The sequence below is a fragment of the Balaenoptera borealis genome (genome assembly GCF_965194805.1).
Source record: "Balaenoptera borealis genome assembly, chromosome: 2".
Lineage (NCBI taxonomy): Eukaryota > Metazoa > Chordata > Mammalia > Artiodactyla > Balaenopteridae > Balaenoptera > Balaenoptera borealis.
The window spans coordinates 77,821,418-77,837,896 of record NC_138867.1 but is presented as its reverse complement, the minus strand read 5'-3'; the positions used below and the strand labels follow the sequence as shown (position 1 = coordinate 77,837,896).

At 35.7% G+C, this 16,479-nt stretch overlaps 1 protein-coding gene across 3 annotated transcripts in view; it reads left to right on the top strand.

Annotated features, from left to right (window-relative positions):
• The window catches only part of KIAA0825, a 366,826-nt gene that overhangs the window by 20,637 nt on the left and 329,710 nt on the right, over positions 1-16,479 (top strand). For all 3 annotated transcript variants that reach the window (XM_082375204.1, XM_082375205.1, XM_082375206.1), the window contains exon 2: positions 13,568-13,715. The gene's annotated coding sequence lies outside the window, so the exon portion shown is untranslated. The remainder of the gene's footprint in view (positions 1-13,567; positions 13,716-16,479) is intronic.

The following is a 16,479-nucleotide window of genomic DNA, read 5'->3' as shown; positions in this document are numbered from 1 at the left end:
ATGAAACCATCTGATCTGGGTTTGTCTTTGTGAAAAAGTTTTTGATCATTAATTCAATCTGCTTTTTTGTTATAGGTCTTTTCCTATTTTTTAGTCTCCAGTCATTTCAGTACTCTGTGTCTTTTTGGGAATTTGTCTATTTCATCTAGGTTATAAAATTTAATGATGTACAACCATATATTGTATCCCCTTCTAATCTCTTTATTTCTGTAAGGTCCGTAATAGTGTTCCTCCTTTCATTCCTAACGTTTGCAATTTCAATCTTACCTCTCTTTTGTGTGTGTGTGCACATGCGTGCAAGTGTGTGTTTGTGTGAGTCTAGCTAACGCTTCATCAATTTTGTTCATCCTTTCAAAAATCTTCAGTTTCATTGATTTTCTCTATTTTTTCTATTCTCTTTTTATTAATTTCCAATCTAATCTTTATTGTTTTCTTCCTTCTGCTTGCTTTAGGTTTAGGTTGCTCTTCTTTTTCTAGTTTCTTAAGGTTGATGGTTATGGTATTGATTTCAGATCTTTCTTTTTTTTTTTTTTTTAGATCTTTCTTTTTTAATGTAGGCATTTAGTCTACAGTTTTATTTTCTTCTGATGTGTTTGTTTGGCTTTGTTTTCAGGGTAATACTGTCGTCATAGGATGAGTTAGGAAGGTTTCTTTCCTCTGTTTTCTAAAAGAGTTAGTGAAATGTTGGTATTTTTTTTGTTTTTGTTTTTTTTATAGAATTCACCAGTAAAGACCTTGGGTCTTTGCTTTTCCTTGTTGGAAGATTTTGAATTACTAATTCAATTTCGTTACTTGTTTTAGACCTGTTCAGTTTTTGCAGTTTTTCTTGATTTGGTTTTGGTCATTTATGTCTTTCTAAAAATGTGCCCATTTCATCTGTGTGTCTACTTTTTGGCATAAAGTTGTTCATTGTGTTGTCATAATCTTTTCGATTTCTGTATGACCAGTAGTGATATATTTTTCATTCATTATTTTGGTAATTTATGCCCTTTTTCTTTTTCTCTTGATCAGTCTAGCTAAGCGTTTGCAATTTTGTTAATATTTTCAAAAACCAACTTTTGTTTTTATTGTTTATTGCTTTTCTTTTTTCTGTATCATTTATTTCTGCTGTAATCCTTTATGTTGCCTTTCTTATCCTTGCTTTGCATGTGGTTTGCTCGTCTTTTTCTAGTGTCCTAAGATTGAATCTTGAGGCACTTATTCTACACCTTTCTTCTTTTTTGATATGTGTTTAAAGCTATAGATTTCCTTCTATAGCTTTTTATGTATCCCGTAAAATGTGACATATTGCGTTTCCACTATCATTCAGTAAAAAATATTTTCTAATATCCCCTGTGATTCCTTTTTTGACTTGTTATTTAAAAGTATGTTAACTTCCAAATATTGGGAATTTTCCAAAATTTTTTAATGCTATTGATTTCTGATTTAATTTTGTTGTACTCATAGAACATGATCTTATTACTTCCTATGATCTCATTACTTTTAAATTTATTGAGACTTGTTTTATGACCTAGAATATGATCTATTTTTGAAAAAAATTTTTGGCATTTGGAAAAAAAATGTGTATTCTGCCATCATTGAGTGGAGTAGTCTGTATATGGGAGTTAGGTTGAATAGGTTGACAGTATTTCAGATCTTCTGTACTCTTGCTGATTTTCTGTTTAATTCCATCAATTATTGAGTGCAGAGGATTGAAATATCTAATTATAAATCTCAAATAGTCAATTTCTTTGAATTCTGTCATTTTTTGCTCCACTGACTTTGAGGCCCTGTTTTAGGTGCATATATATTTGTAAATATTATATCTTTTTGATGTATTGACCCTTTTATATCTGTTTTTCTCAAATACTATTTTTTTTTAAATTAATTAATTAATTTATTTTGGCTGCGCCGTGTCTTAGTTGCAGTATGCTGGATCTTTAATTGCGTCATGTGAACTTCTTAGTTGTGGCATACAAAATTCTTAGTTGCAGCACGCGGACTCTTAGTTGCGGCATGCATGCGGGATCTAGTTCCCCGATCAGGGATGGAGCTGGGGCCCCCTGCATTGGGAGCACAAAGTCTTACCCACTGAACCACCAGGGAAGTCCCCTCAAGTACTATTTCTTGAAGCCTATTTTGTGTAATATTAGTACAGTAACTCCAGCTCTGTTATGATTACTGTTTGTATGGCATATCTTTTCCATCTTTTAACTTTTAATCTATTTATTGTCTTTGAATGTAAAATATGTCTTGTATAGATGACACATGGTTGCATCTTGCATTTATATCTAGTCTAACAATTCCTGCCTTTGGATTGAGGTGTTTAGACCTTTCATATTTAATGTACTTATTAGCATGATCACGTTTATATTTTCCATATTGCTTTGTTTTTATATGACTCTTGTCTCTTTTATTTCTTTCTTCTACCTTGGTTGCCTTCTTTGGTATTAGATAAATATTTTTAATATAGTCATATTTTAATTTCTAGTGAAACTTTACCTTTTAAAAAGTTATTTTCTTAGTGTTTGCACTAGAGAACATAGTCTACATCTTAACTTACCACAACCAACTTAATGCAACCAGTTAATACTGACTTAATTTTGAGAAAATATAGAAATTTTGTTCCAGCATAGTTTTATTCCTTCCTGTCCTTTCTGCTATTATTGTCATATGTATTACATCTCTACATGTTTTAAAATAATCAATGCATTACTATAGTTATTGCTTTATGCAATCTATGTCTTTAAAGAGTTCAATTAAAAGAAATGAGATAATATTTTATAGAGCCTTTTATACTAGCCCACATATTTACCATTTCTGGAGCTCTTTATTTCTTACTTTGGATTTAAATTACCATCTGGTGTCAATTCCTTGCAGCTTGAAGGATTTCCCTTAATATTTTTTTAAGACCCATCTGCTAACCACAAATTCTCAGTCTTTATTTCATCTTCAGTTTTAAAAGTGATGGCTCTATTTTGCCTTCAATTTAAAGGTAGTTATTCTTTTTTTTTAAATTAATTAATTTTATTTTTGGCTACGTTGCATCTTCATTGCTGCATGCAGGCTTTCTCTAGTTGCGACGAGTGGGGGCTACTCTTTGTTGTGGTGCACGGGCTTCTCATTGCAGTGGCTCCTCTTGTTGCGGAGCACAGGCTCTAGGCACATGGGCTTCATAGTTGTGGCACACGGGCTCAGTAGTTGTGGCTCGCAAGCTCAGTAGTTGTGGCACACAGGTTTAGTTGGCCTTCGGCATGTGGGATCTTCCCAGAGCAGGGCTCAAACCTGTGTCCCCTGCATTGGCCAGCGGATTCTCAACCACTGTGCCACCAGGGAAGCCTAAAGGTAGTTATTCTTTTTTTTTTTTTTCTCTACCTTATTCATCTCCAGTTTTATTTTTTTATTTTTTTTAACATCTTTATTGGAGTATAATTGCTTTACAGCGTAGTTATTCTTGATATAGGATAATTAGTGGACAGTTTCTTTTTTTTCTTTCAGCATTTTGAATTTCTCATTCCACTGACTTCTGGCCTCCATTATTTCATTGATGCTCACCTGTATGTGATGATTTACTTTTCTCTTGCTGCTTTTAAGATTTTCTCTTTGTCTTTGTTCACCAATAGTTTCATTATGTTATGTTGAAATATCCGTCTCTTTATATTTGTCCTGCGTGGGGTCTGTTGAATTTCTTTGATGAGTAGATGAATATTTTTCATCAAATTTGGTATGTTTTTATCCCTTATTTCTTCACATATTTTTTTCTATCCCTTTTTCTGTCTCCATTCCTTCTGGGATACTCATTACATGCTTTTTGATATAGTTGTGATTATCCAAAATGTCTGAGTCTTTGTTCTTTTTTTTTTTAATTTATTTATTTAATTAATTTATTTTTGGCTGTGCTGGGTCTTCATTGCTGCACGTGGGCTCTCTCTAGTTGTGGCGAGCAGGGGCTACTCTTCTTTGCAGTGCATGGGCTTCTCATTGCGATGGCTCCTCTTGTTGCGGAGCACGGGATCTAGGTGCACGGGCTTCAGTAGTTGTGGCTCACGGGCTCTAGAGCACAGGTTCAGTAGTTGTGGTGCACGGGCTTAGTTGCTCCGCGGCATGTGGGATCTTCCTGGACCAAGGTTTGAACCTGTGTCCCCTGCATTGGCTGGCGGATTCCTAACCACTGCACCATGAGGGAAGTCCTGTTCATTTTTTAAATTATTTTTTCCCTCTGTTCTTCAGATTGGATAATTTATATTCATCTATTTTAAATTCACTAATTCTTTCTTCAGATCATCTTGAATCTGCTGTCAAGTTCCTATAGTGACTTTCCATTTTATACACTTTTCAAGTCCAAAATTTCCATTTGGCTCTTTTTAAAAATTTCTTTCTCCTTATTGTGAATCTCTTACATTTTTTATTCATCATTGCCATACTTTCCTTTTATTCTTTAAATATGGTCACCTTTGGTTCATGGAATGTATTTATAATATCTGCTTTAAAGTCTTCATTTAAATTCAACATCTAGGGATACTCAGTTTCTATTGGCTGCTTTTTCCCTATTTATTTGCATGTCTCATAACTTCTTGCTGAAAACTGGATATTTTAGATCATATATTGTAGCAACTCTGGATTCTGAATTTTTTTTCTCCCTGTTGTTGCTTTGTTTATTTGCTTGTTTCCTTGTTTAGTAATTTGCCTAAACTAAGTCAGTAACACCTACCTCCCTTGTGATAGGTGGCCACTGATTTTTTTGTGTGTGTGTGATTCTTGTTATGAGTTTTACATTTGGCTTCCTTTGCCTCTGTGCCTCTGTCTGTGAAGCTTAAATGATAAGCTGATGGTTGGATAGTGGATGTGTGCAAACACTTCAAGTCAGTAAGTCATCTGTCATGTGCTCATGGATCTCTGTATTGATAGAGGAATATATTTAAAGTTTACATTGTTTTCAAGTGTGCCCAGCTTTTGCTTTCTGCTGAGCTCTTTCACATTTCCTCTGTGCATGTGATTGTTCGGCCTCAGGAATGTGTGGCTAGCTTTGTTCCTCTCAGGCCTCCATTGTACATACTCAGCCATAGCCGAGAGTACGCTTGCCCCAAGTGTGAACATAACCTTGGCCTAGTTGAGCTGTTGACTCTCCTTGCTTGCTCCCTTTTTTAAGGCCATCTCTTCCACTGAAACACTGCTGGAGGTGGGCATCACCCACCACTCAAGTACCAGTGAGCCCCCTTTGACCACAGCAGAGATGTTTCTGGTTCTAACGACCTTCCCCACCCTGGAAGAACCTCTGTACTCACTGAGCTGTGGTTGATGTTGATAAGGGTAGCTCTAGGCTAGAATACCAGAGGGCCCTAGTTTTCTTACCTAAAGATTAATAGTTTTTCAAATATAAATGCTTTTCAAATTGTTATCTTCCTTTGGTCTAGTTCTAGGTGACTAAAATGGTTGTATTTGTCAATTTTGTCTACCTCTATAGTTTCTTTTTTGGAAGAGTATTTACTGATTGTACTCAGCCATAGCTGGATGTCCTGCTTCTGGTCTTGTATTATGTGTACATTTTTTTTCTTTACTCTCTTAGGATGATGGAAAATTTACATGTTCTATTAATGGACTTATCTCCATTTTCTTTGGGGGCTAATTATTGTTTTACGTTGGTTTCAAATGTGGAAAAAAAAAAGATTTTCTTCAAATACCCCATTGTCCTTGACTGTGCATTCATAATAGAAAGAAGAAAATCAAAAAGCTGCCTAGAAACTATATTTGGATGGCACTGATTTGACTGGTACAGTTTGCTTTAGAGTGAATAGGTGGGTTACCATGATTATGCTGGAAGTCAGCTAAAGGCCAGAATGAGACAGACTTTTCTTTGGGGAATGCATGCTACCTTTCCTAGTTTTCCATTTTATATAATTTATCCCCCCCCCCCCCCCACCTTTCCCCTTTGGTAACCGTAAATTTGTTTTCGAAGTCTGTGAGTCTGTTGCTATTTTATAAATAAGTTCATGTATCATTTTTTTAGATTCCACATATAAGTGATATCATATGGTATTTGTCTTCCTCTGTCTGACTTACTTCACTTAGTATAATAATCTCTATGTGCATCCATGTTGCTGCAAATGGCATTATTTCATTCTTTTTTATGGCTCAGTAATATTCTACTGTGTATATGTACCACATCTTCTTTATTCATTCCTCTGTCAATGGGCATTTAGGTGGCTTCCATGTCTTGCTTATTGTGAATAGTGCTGCTATGAACATAGGGGTGCATGTATCTTTTTGAATTAGAGTTTTGTTTGAATATATTTTCAGGAGTGGGATTGCTGAATCATATGGTAGTTCTATTTTAAGTTTTTTAAGGAACCTCCATACTGTTCTACATAGTGGTTGTACCAATTTACATTCCCACCAACAGTGTAGGTGGCTTCCCTTTTCTCCACACCCTCTCCAGCGTTTATTGTTTGTAGACTTTTTGATGACAGCCATTCTGACCTGTGTGAGGTGATACCTTATTGTAGTTTTGATTTGCATTTTGCTAATAATTAGCAACGTTGAGCAACTTTCATGTGCTTTTTGGCCACCTGTATGTCTTTGGAGAAATGTCTATTTAGATCTGCCCATTTTTTGATTGGGTTGTTTGGTTTTTTTTGATATTGAGCTGCATGAGCTGTTTGTATATTTTGGAGACTAATCCCTTGTTGGTTGCTTTGTTTGCAAATATTTTCTCCCATTTTGTGGGTTGTCTTTTCATTTTGTGTATGGTTTTCTTTGCTGAGCAAAAGCTTTTAAGTTTAATTAGGTCCCATTTGGGTTTTTTTGTTTTTATATTCATTATTCTAGGAGGTAGATCCAAAAAGATATTGCTACGATTTATGTCAAAGTGTGGTCTGCCTATGTTTTCGTCTAAGAGGTTTATAGTATCCAGTCTTACATTTAGGTCTTTAATCCATTTTGAGTTTATTTTTGTGTATGGTGTTAAAGAATGTTCTAATTTCATTCTTTTCCATGCAGTTGTCCAGTTTTCCCAGCACCACTTATTGAAGAGACTGTCTTTTCTCCACTGTATATTCTTGCCTCCATTGTCGTAGACTAATGAACCATAGGTGCATGGGTTTATTTCTGGGCTTTCTATCCTGTTGCATTGATCTATATTTCTGTTTTTGTGCCAGTACCATACTGTTTTGATTACTGTAGCTTTGTAGTATAGTCGGAGTCAGGGAACCCGATTCCTCCAGCTCCGTTTTTCTTGCTCAGGATTGCTTTATGTTTTGTGTTTCCATAGAAATTTAAAAACTTTTTGTTCTAGTTTTGTGATAAATGCCATTGGTAATTTGATAGGGATGGCACTGAATGTGTAGATTGCCTTGGGTAGTATAGTCATTTTGAAAATATTGATTCTTCCAATCCAAGAACATGGTATACCTTTCCATCTGTTTGTGTCATTTCCGATTTCTTTCATCAGCCTCTTATAGTTTACAGAGTATAGGTTTTTTACCTCCTTAGGTAGATTTATTCCCAGGTATTTTATTGTTTTTGATGTGATAGTAATTGGGATTGTTTGCTTAATTTCTCTTTCTGATCTTTTGTTGTTAGTGTATAGAAATGCAAGAGATTTTTATGTGTTAATTTTTTATCCTGCAATTTTACCAAATTCACTGGTGAGCCCTAGTAGTTTTCTGGTAGCATCTTTAGGATTTTCTATGTATAGAATCATGTCATCTGCAAACAGTGCTGGTTTTACTTCATCTTTTCCAATTTGGATTCTTTTAATTTCTTTTTCTTCTCTGATTGGCATGGCTAGGACTTGCAAAACTATGTTGAATAAAAGTGGCAAGAGTGGACATCCTTGTCTTCCTCCTGATCTTTCAGCTTTCAGCTTTTCCTTGTTGAGTATGATGTTTATCGTATATGGCCTTTATTATGTTGAGGTAGGTTCGCTGCGTGCCCAGTTTCTGTTGAGTTTTATAATAAATGGGTGTTGAATTTTGTCAAAAGCTTTTTCTACATCTATTAAGATGATCATGTGGTTTTTATTCTTCAATTTGTTAATATAGTGTATCACATTGATTGATTTGTGTATGATGAAGAATCCTTGCATCCCTGGGATAAATCCCACTTCATCATGGTGTATCTTTTAAATATATTGTTGGATTTGGTTTGGTAGCATTTTGTTGAGGATTTTTGCATCTATGTTCATCAGTGATATTGGCCTCTAGTTTTCTTTTTTTGTGGTATCTTTGTCTGGTTTTTGTATCAGGATGATGGTGGCCTCATAGAATGAGTTTGAAAGTGTTCCTCCTGCAATTTTTTGGAATAGTTTCAGAAGGATAAGTGTTAACTCGTCTCTAAATGTTTGATAGAATTCGTCTGTGTAGCCACCTGGTCCTGGACTTTTGTTTGTTGCAAGTTTTCTAATCACAGTTTCAATTTCAGTACTTGTGATTGGTGTGTTCGTGTTCTCTCTTTCTTCCAGGTTGAGTCTTGGAAGATTGTACCTTTTAAGAATTCATCCAGGGACTTCCCTGGTGGTGCGCTGGTTAAGAATTCGCCTCCCAATGCAGGGGACGCAGGTTCGATCCCTGGTCAAGGAACTAGATTCCACATGCATGCCGCAACTAAGAGTGCGCATGCCACAACTAAGGAGCCCGCTGGCTGCAACTAAGGAGCCCACTGGCTGCAACTAAGACCTGGCACAACCAAAAATAAATAAATAAAATAAATAAATAAAATAAAAAAAAAAAGAATTTATCCATTTCTTCCAGGTTGTCCATTTTATTGGCATATAGTCGCCTGTAGTAATTTCTATCATCCTTTGTATTTCTGTGGTGTCAGTTGTAACTTCTCCTTTTTCATTTCTAATTTTATTGATTTGAGCCTGCTCTTTTTTTTTTCTGGCTAGAGGTTTATAAATTTTGTGTATCTTTTCACAAAATCAGGTTTTAGTTTCATTGATCTTTTCTATTGTTTTCTTCATCTTTATTTCATTTATCTCTGCTCTGATCTTTATGATTTCTCTCCTTCTACTAACTTTGGGTTTTATTTGTTCTTCTTTCTTTAGTTGGTTTAGGTGTAAGGTTTGGTTGTTTGAGATTTTTCTTGTTTCCTGAGGTAAGATTGTAGCACTATAAACTTCCCTCTTAGAACTGCTTTTGCTGTGTACCCTAGGTTATGGATCATTGTGTTTTCCCTTTCATTTGTCTCTAGGTATTTTTTTCATTTCCTCTTTGATTTATTCAATGATCCACTGGTTGTTTAGTAACATATTGTTTAATCTCCATGTGTTTGTGCTTTTTACAGTTTTTTTCTTTTATTTGATTTCTAATCTCATAGTGTTGTGGTTGGAAAAGTTGCTTGAGATGATTTCAATTTTCTTAAATTCACCGAGGCTTGCTTTGTGGTCCAGCATGTGATCTATCCTGGAGAATGTTCCATGTGTACTTGGGTGGGTGGAATGTTGTATAAATATCAATTAAGTCCATCTGGTCTCATGTGTCATTTAGGGCCTGTGTTTTCTTATTGATTTTCTTTATGGATGTTCTGTCCATTGATGTAAGTGGGGAGCTAAAGTCCCCCACCTTTATTGTGTTACTGTCAATTTCTCATTTTATGGCTATTAGCATTTGCCTTATATATTGAGGTGCTCCTATGTTGGGTGCATATATATTTACAATTGTTATATCTTTTTCTTTGATTGATCCCTTGATCATTATGTAGTGTCTTTCTTTGTCTTTTGTTTACAGTCTTTATTTTAAAATCTATTTTGTCTGATATGAGTATTCTACTCCAGCTTTCTTTTGATTTCCATTTGCATGTAATATCTTTTTCCATCCTCTGACTTTCACTCTGTATGTGTTCCTAGATCTGAAGTGGGTCTCTTGTAGACAACATATAAATGGGTCTTGTTTTTGTATCCATTCAGCCAGTCTTTGTCTTTTGGTTGGAGCATTTAATCCATTTACATTTAAGGTAATTATTGATATATATGTTCTCATTGCCATTTGGTTAATTGTTTTGGATTTGTGTTTGTAGTTCTTTTTCTTCCCTTCCTCTAGTTTCTGCCTTTGTGTTCTCTGTTCTGCAGGCTGCAGGATTGTAGTTCCTCTTGCTTCTGGTGTCTGCTCCCTGGTGGGTGAGGTTGGTTGAGGTGCTTGTGCAGGCTTCCTGGTGGGCGGGACTGTTACCTGCCCACTGGTGGATGGAGCTGGGTCTTTACCTCTGATGGCCAGGGCCATGTCAAGGGGTGTGTTTAGAGGCAGCTGTGGGCTCAGGATGACTTTAGGCACCCTGTCTGCTGATGGGTGGGGCTGTGTTCCCACACTGTTGGTTGTTTGGCCGGAGGCATCCCAGCACTGGAGCCTGCAGGCTGTTGGATGGGGGCAGGTCTCAGTGCCAAAATGGCAATGTCCAGGAGTGCTCACGCTAAATATTCCCTAGGGCCTCTACTATCAGTATCCTTATCTCCACAGTGAGCCACAGCTGACCCCCGCCTCCCCAGGAGACCCTCCAAGACCTGCAGGTAGGTCTGGCCCTGGCTCCTATGGAGTCACTGCTTTGCCCTGGGTTCCAGAGCACATGAAACTTTGTATGTGCCCTCCATGAGTGGAGTCTCTGTTTACCCCAGTCCTATGGAGCTACTGCACTCAAGGCCCACTGTCCTTCAATACCAAATGCTCTGGGGGGGTCCTCCTCCTGATGCCAGACCCCCAGGCTGGGGAGCCTGGTGTGGGGCTCAGAACTCTCACTCCTGTGGTAGAACCTCTGTGATATAATTATTTTCCAGTTTGTGGCTCGCCTACCCAGCAGGTATGGAATTTGATTATATGATGAAAGTGTCCCTGCTACTGTCTCGTTGTGGCTTCTTCTTTGTCTTTGGATGCGGAATATCTTTTTTGGCATGTTCCAGTCTTTTTTTCATTGGTCGTTCAACAGTTAGTTTTGATTTTGATGTTTTCATATGAGGAGGTGAGCTCAAGTCCTTCGACTCCACCATGTTTTCCTAATCCCCTCCCTCCCATCTCTTTTGATCCTTAATTTTCTAGATAGTTATTTCATATCTTCAAACACAACACTTTTTCCATTTACTTTTTTTTTTTTTTTTAATCACAGTCAGATATTTAACTATGGAGAAGGAAAAAAAAAAAGAAGTTGCTGTTCAAAAAGGTAGGGGAGGGAGATTCAGTGTTTCTTGGGCAGTCAATTGATTGCATACTTTAGCTTCACTTCTTACTCCACACTTCTGCCAATGATATAGGACATTCCTTTAATTGCAGCATTCTCTGCACACATTCTAGAGTTTTGCTTTTTCCAATCTGTTTTTACCATGAAAGCTCTTTCATCTGTTTACCTTGTACAAATTTGTAGTGATGTCTCTCTCAGTCTCTTCATTTTTGTGAGTTTACATCCTGTTCCCTCACCCCAACACACACCTTTTTTATCTTTTTAAGGGAACCTCTAGAAGGGAAGGGGGAAAAATACATGCTTATTGATTTTCCTAACCAAAAATTTTGTGCACATATTGTTAAACAGTTGCAATGTAATGTGTACGTGTGTGCTTGGGTCCTGTTTTCATCTGTCCTTTTCAGCATTTTCTGCATTGCTATATTTCTTCATGATTATTATTTTAGTGGATTTTGAACCCATTTTTAAAGAACAGATTGTTGTATTTTTATTATTATTATTGTAGTCATTATTATTTTAGTTACTGCATCTTTTTCTTTCTTTACCCCATTCTTCATCCCACCATCAAGCACATTTACCTTTCCTCAGGTAACCAATATTAACAACATTGACTTTGTGGAACAGTTAAGTCTTAATTTTTTCCTGTGGTCGAACTGATTGGCTGAAAGCTATCAAGAAGCGCAATTCACCCTACAGGCTGACAATGTTATCAAGAAAGCAATTTCAGTTATTTATGGGTTTTCCATGAAATCTTGTGATTTCAGCTATGTAGTATGGGTAATATGTTGTATCTCTGTAATGGCTCCCTAGTGTGGGCATCTCCACTTAGTTCTTAGACCGAACTGAACCATGTCTCTTGTTATAATTCCTCTGTTTCCTGTTTTGCTCAAATTTAGTTCCTACACTGGCCAAGTTGTCCATGAGGGTTTTTGTCTGTTTCTGGTGAAGTATCAACTGGAAGTCAGCTTGGGACAATGGATGTTAGTAACATTTAAGCACTTGTATATCAGACACCGGAGAAAGTCAAGAAGTATGAGAACAATCAATAAATATCAAGGGAAACATCTGGAACCTTCTTCGTATTAGTTTTCTAGTTGACCTAAGCCTAATGAAGAGATCATTTTGGCTGATCACAGATTATAAAATAGATTTTTCTATTAAGTAATATACTTATCATTTGACTTCTTTTCTTTTTCTTTTAGTAAGGCAAGATAAAGAAATAAGTATAGACTTTAGAATGAAGAAGTAAAACTCATTATGTATGCATGATGTAAAACTACAGAAAAAATAATAAGAGTTTAGAAAATATCCTGGATAAATACATCAATATACAAAAATTATACAAACACATACATATATAAACAAAACATGAAAAAGCCCTTGCAAAGAGATATTATTTATACTAACATTCAAAATATGAAGTTCCTGGGGATACATCTGACATAACAAGAGATGTGTAAAACTCCCATAGGGAAAATAGTAAAGCATTATTTTGTGACAATAAGACCTTAATAAATGGAATGATATACAATACACATGGCTTGGGAAAGTCAAGATTTTACAGATGCCCAATTTGATCAATCAAATTCCTAACTGTCTATTTTGGTAGGGAGGAGAGAATACTTGACAAAAGATTTTAAAATTATATAGAAAGACAAAGGGCCAAAAAACAAGAATAACAACAGTGTATTTTGGTGCAGGGAAAGTCAAATAGATTGGTGGAACCTTACTAGTGAATGTTTAGACCACAGACCCACCTCTTTGGTGACTTTACTTGGGAGGTTGTTAGAAACACAGAATCTCAGATCCCAACCCCAGATCAACTGAATCAGAATCTACTTTAATAAGATAACCTAGAAGAGTGGGGAAAGATTTTTTTTAATTTTTTAAAAATTTTTAAAAAAATATTTTGGCCATGCCACGCGGCATGTAGGATCTTAGTTCCCCAACCAGGGATTGAACTCGAGTCCCCTGCATTGAAAGCATGGAGTCTTAACCACTAGACCGACAGGGAAGCCCCAAAGATGGTTTTAGTAAACAGTTCTGGGGCAACTGGTAATTAAACAAGAAAAACATAATTGTATTGAAAGGTTGCTTACTTCATATGGTGCAAACATCCCTTACTCTCTGTGATCTACGTTTCTTTAGGAGCATTTGAAAAATCACTGAAAATAAAAGGGATGTTTTGAATATCGTTTTCCTAGGTACATCCGTTATCCATTTGCCTATAATCTATGAATCATCTTGTTGATAAGGTTTTCTTAGGTATCCCAACTTCAGGATGTCTTTATGTGTTTCCAGCATCTCTTGGATCAAGTCTGTATATTATAACAATGATAGTACTGTCACTGCCATTGTAGATGACTAATGTTGTGACTATGCCCCCTCCATGTGGCAGTGAAAGCTGTATCTAATTATTTTATAGGTGTGCTTTGTATATTTTGTGGAAAAAAACTGCTGAAGATACTAAAGAAAGGGCAGCTCTTCTACTGACAACTCATAAGGAAATAATTTACCACCTACTTAGGATTAGAAGACAAGCTCATTCTTATAGTCTTCTGAAACAAAATTAGGTAAGAAATGGTTTTTGTCATATTTTAAATGATTTGTACTCTGCCTCCCCAGTTTGCTTGAAAGCTTCTATAATTCTATTCCTTTGGCCTCTAAGAGAAATGCAGTTAGCATTTTCCTTTAGGAAGGTAGTGTGCCAGCCAGCTGTCAGCCTTATGATATGCCTGATCTCCGATGTCAGGGGAAGCACAATTCAATTTTAAACTAAGTCTTCTGCACAATAGTGCAGCAGGGCTGCCAGCATCTCTCTTTATGTTCCTTTCTTTCAAATTCTCCCTTCTACTCAAACAGTATAGCTTTATTTTTAAATCCTTTGTGTAAGATGAAACCACCACTAACTGACTTTACTTGTCTTTAGTTAAAAATCAATGAATTGACTGAAATAATCTGTATTTCTGCTACCCTTTCTCATTTCTAGAAAATAAAGTACCACTGCTTGTTTAACTTATGACTTGTCTAAACATGTTGAAAGCATTGACTATGAGGCTTAACACTCAGACGCTGAAAGGGAACTGTGACAAGTTCAGTCAAAAGGGAAAAGAGGAATAATTTATAAAAGGTGTTGCAGATAATGATGCCAGCCAGTTATTTTAAAATGCATCCATCTCACCTTTTAATGAATTAGATTTGTCAACAGGAAATGTTTTATGCACCACTTCTAATAAAAGTGGCATGCAGTGCTTTGAGGTTGGCTTCTTCAAAGCTAGAGTATTTTCAATTCAAAGATATTTTTTAAATAATAGATATTAAAAAGTATATTTAAATAATATTAAGGTTGTGACACAAACACCAAATGACAAAATTCAGGAGTTTCAAAGCAGAGGCTGACATGCCATCACTATTTCACATAGTAACTGTTTTTTAAATTAGGAGTGTAACAGACTGATTTGGGGATTGTGTGTCAGTTTAACTTTAGATTCTCTTGTTGTTTTGGTTGGTGTCACAACCTTAATGTCAGCTTTTCAAATAGGTTTCTACATTTCCTTTGGTTCGAGGTCATTAAAAAATGCATATGATGAATCTAAGAGGCATAAATAGGTCACACTGAAGTGGAATTCCTTGCTTCTCTGGTATTGAGAGACAGCTAATACCTGCCTTGTAAGTGGAAAAAGTTAGCTCATGCATTTTGGTAAATTTCTGTTTTTCAGGAATTTGATTCAGTCCATTGTAAACCCAAATAACAAAACATGATGTTGGTATAATTGTTTTCTTGTTCCTCTAATCCAAACCATCCGATCTTGTTGGGTTATCATCTCTAGATGTTAAGAATCACAATTCCAACAATTGATTTTTTTTTTCACTAAAAGTACAAGTTAAACCTGATAATTATTTCAATAGAAGAATCCTTATTCGATATAATTAAGTATCGGTAACCCTGCCTTAAATTTTTCCGTATGCCAGTCCTTTATAGAAGCACTTTTAAGCAGATTTTTTGGGGGGTAAAATCTTATTTTTTAAAGTAACACTTGTTATACAAAGCAACATGTAGAGTAAAATCTGATATGTTGTGCTGAATGTTAAAAAAAATTCTAGTACCACACTGGACATTAAAGGAGGAGCCTGGAGCCTTACCCCATTCTGCAGGGAAAGAGAGAAAGGGAGAGAGTAGGGAAATAATAATCTCCCCACCCAGATTCCACCCTTTTCCTTGATTCTCATCTTTCGTGATCTCACAGGGCAGGTCATATGTTGAATATAGTTTTAATTTAGAAAAATAAACATATCAGAATCTGTCCCACAATTGTCTTTTTCATTACCTGTGTTCGAGAAATAAAAGGTGAAAAGAGAGGCAAATTATTTACTGATCTTTTCTTGCTGACTCATAAAGATACTGGCCAACCCAAAACACTTCATAGTTCTCATCTCCTCCTTGATTGAACCTGCAGGTTTTACCCTTCTTGGTTTTTATCAGTGACTGGAGGGGGACATTAATCTTTCTTTCCTAGTTGTACTCCATTCACTGCCTTCTATCTCTTTAATTTTCAAGCAGTGTTGAATTTGAGAAATTTCTAACAGTTTTCATTTCTGGTTCTGACTTTACTTTTCTTCCCCACTGAACTTTCCCATATCACATCACTGTTAAATCATCACAATTCTGACAAGTAATATTCTTTCTAAGCCCCAGTCCTCAATAGCAAGAGGTAATTATGCTGTATTGTACAGTGGTTTGAAAATGTATACAGTTGTCTGTGAAGGTTTTGACTAACTCATCCAAATTCATCTAAACTATGCTAGTGCCCTTGTTTGAACAAATGTTTAAAATCATTATTATTGTTCATACTAATACTAGTTCTGATTTCTATTTGGTAAAAATGAATTGTTAAAACAAAAATGCCTGTTTCTCAATTCAGAGAAAGCTATTCAAATAAATGAGTTGGAACTCAGTATACACCTGCAATATAAAAAAGTTTTCTGGCATAGAAACAAAATAATCTCTTTAAATAGTATAGACCGAAGCCAGCTTTACACAAATTCGTTTAGAGTAGTTTCAGATTTATGTAATTAATAAAGTTGAATAGTGGGTCTAACTTATATATATTAAATGTCCTTCAGTGTACAGTGATGTTCTAGTGACTGCCTGGAAAAATATGATAGAATTTTATTTAGTGTTTCTGCTATGTCAGTCAATTCTATAAATGGCTTTCTAATGGGATACAATATATGCTTGTGATAGTTTTCTATAAGATTAAGAGATAATATTTATTGAGTGCTTTCTATGTTCCAGCGAATATGTTCTAAGTAGTATCATAGAATATGTTCTATGTT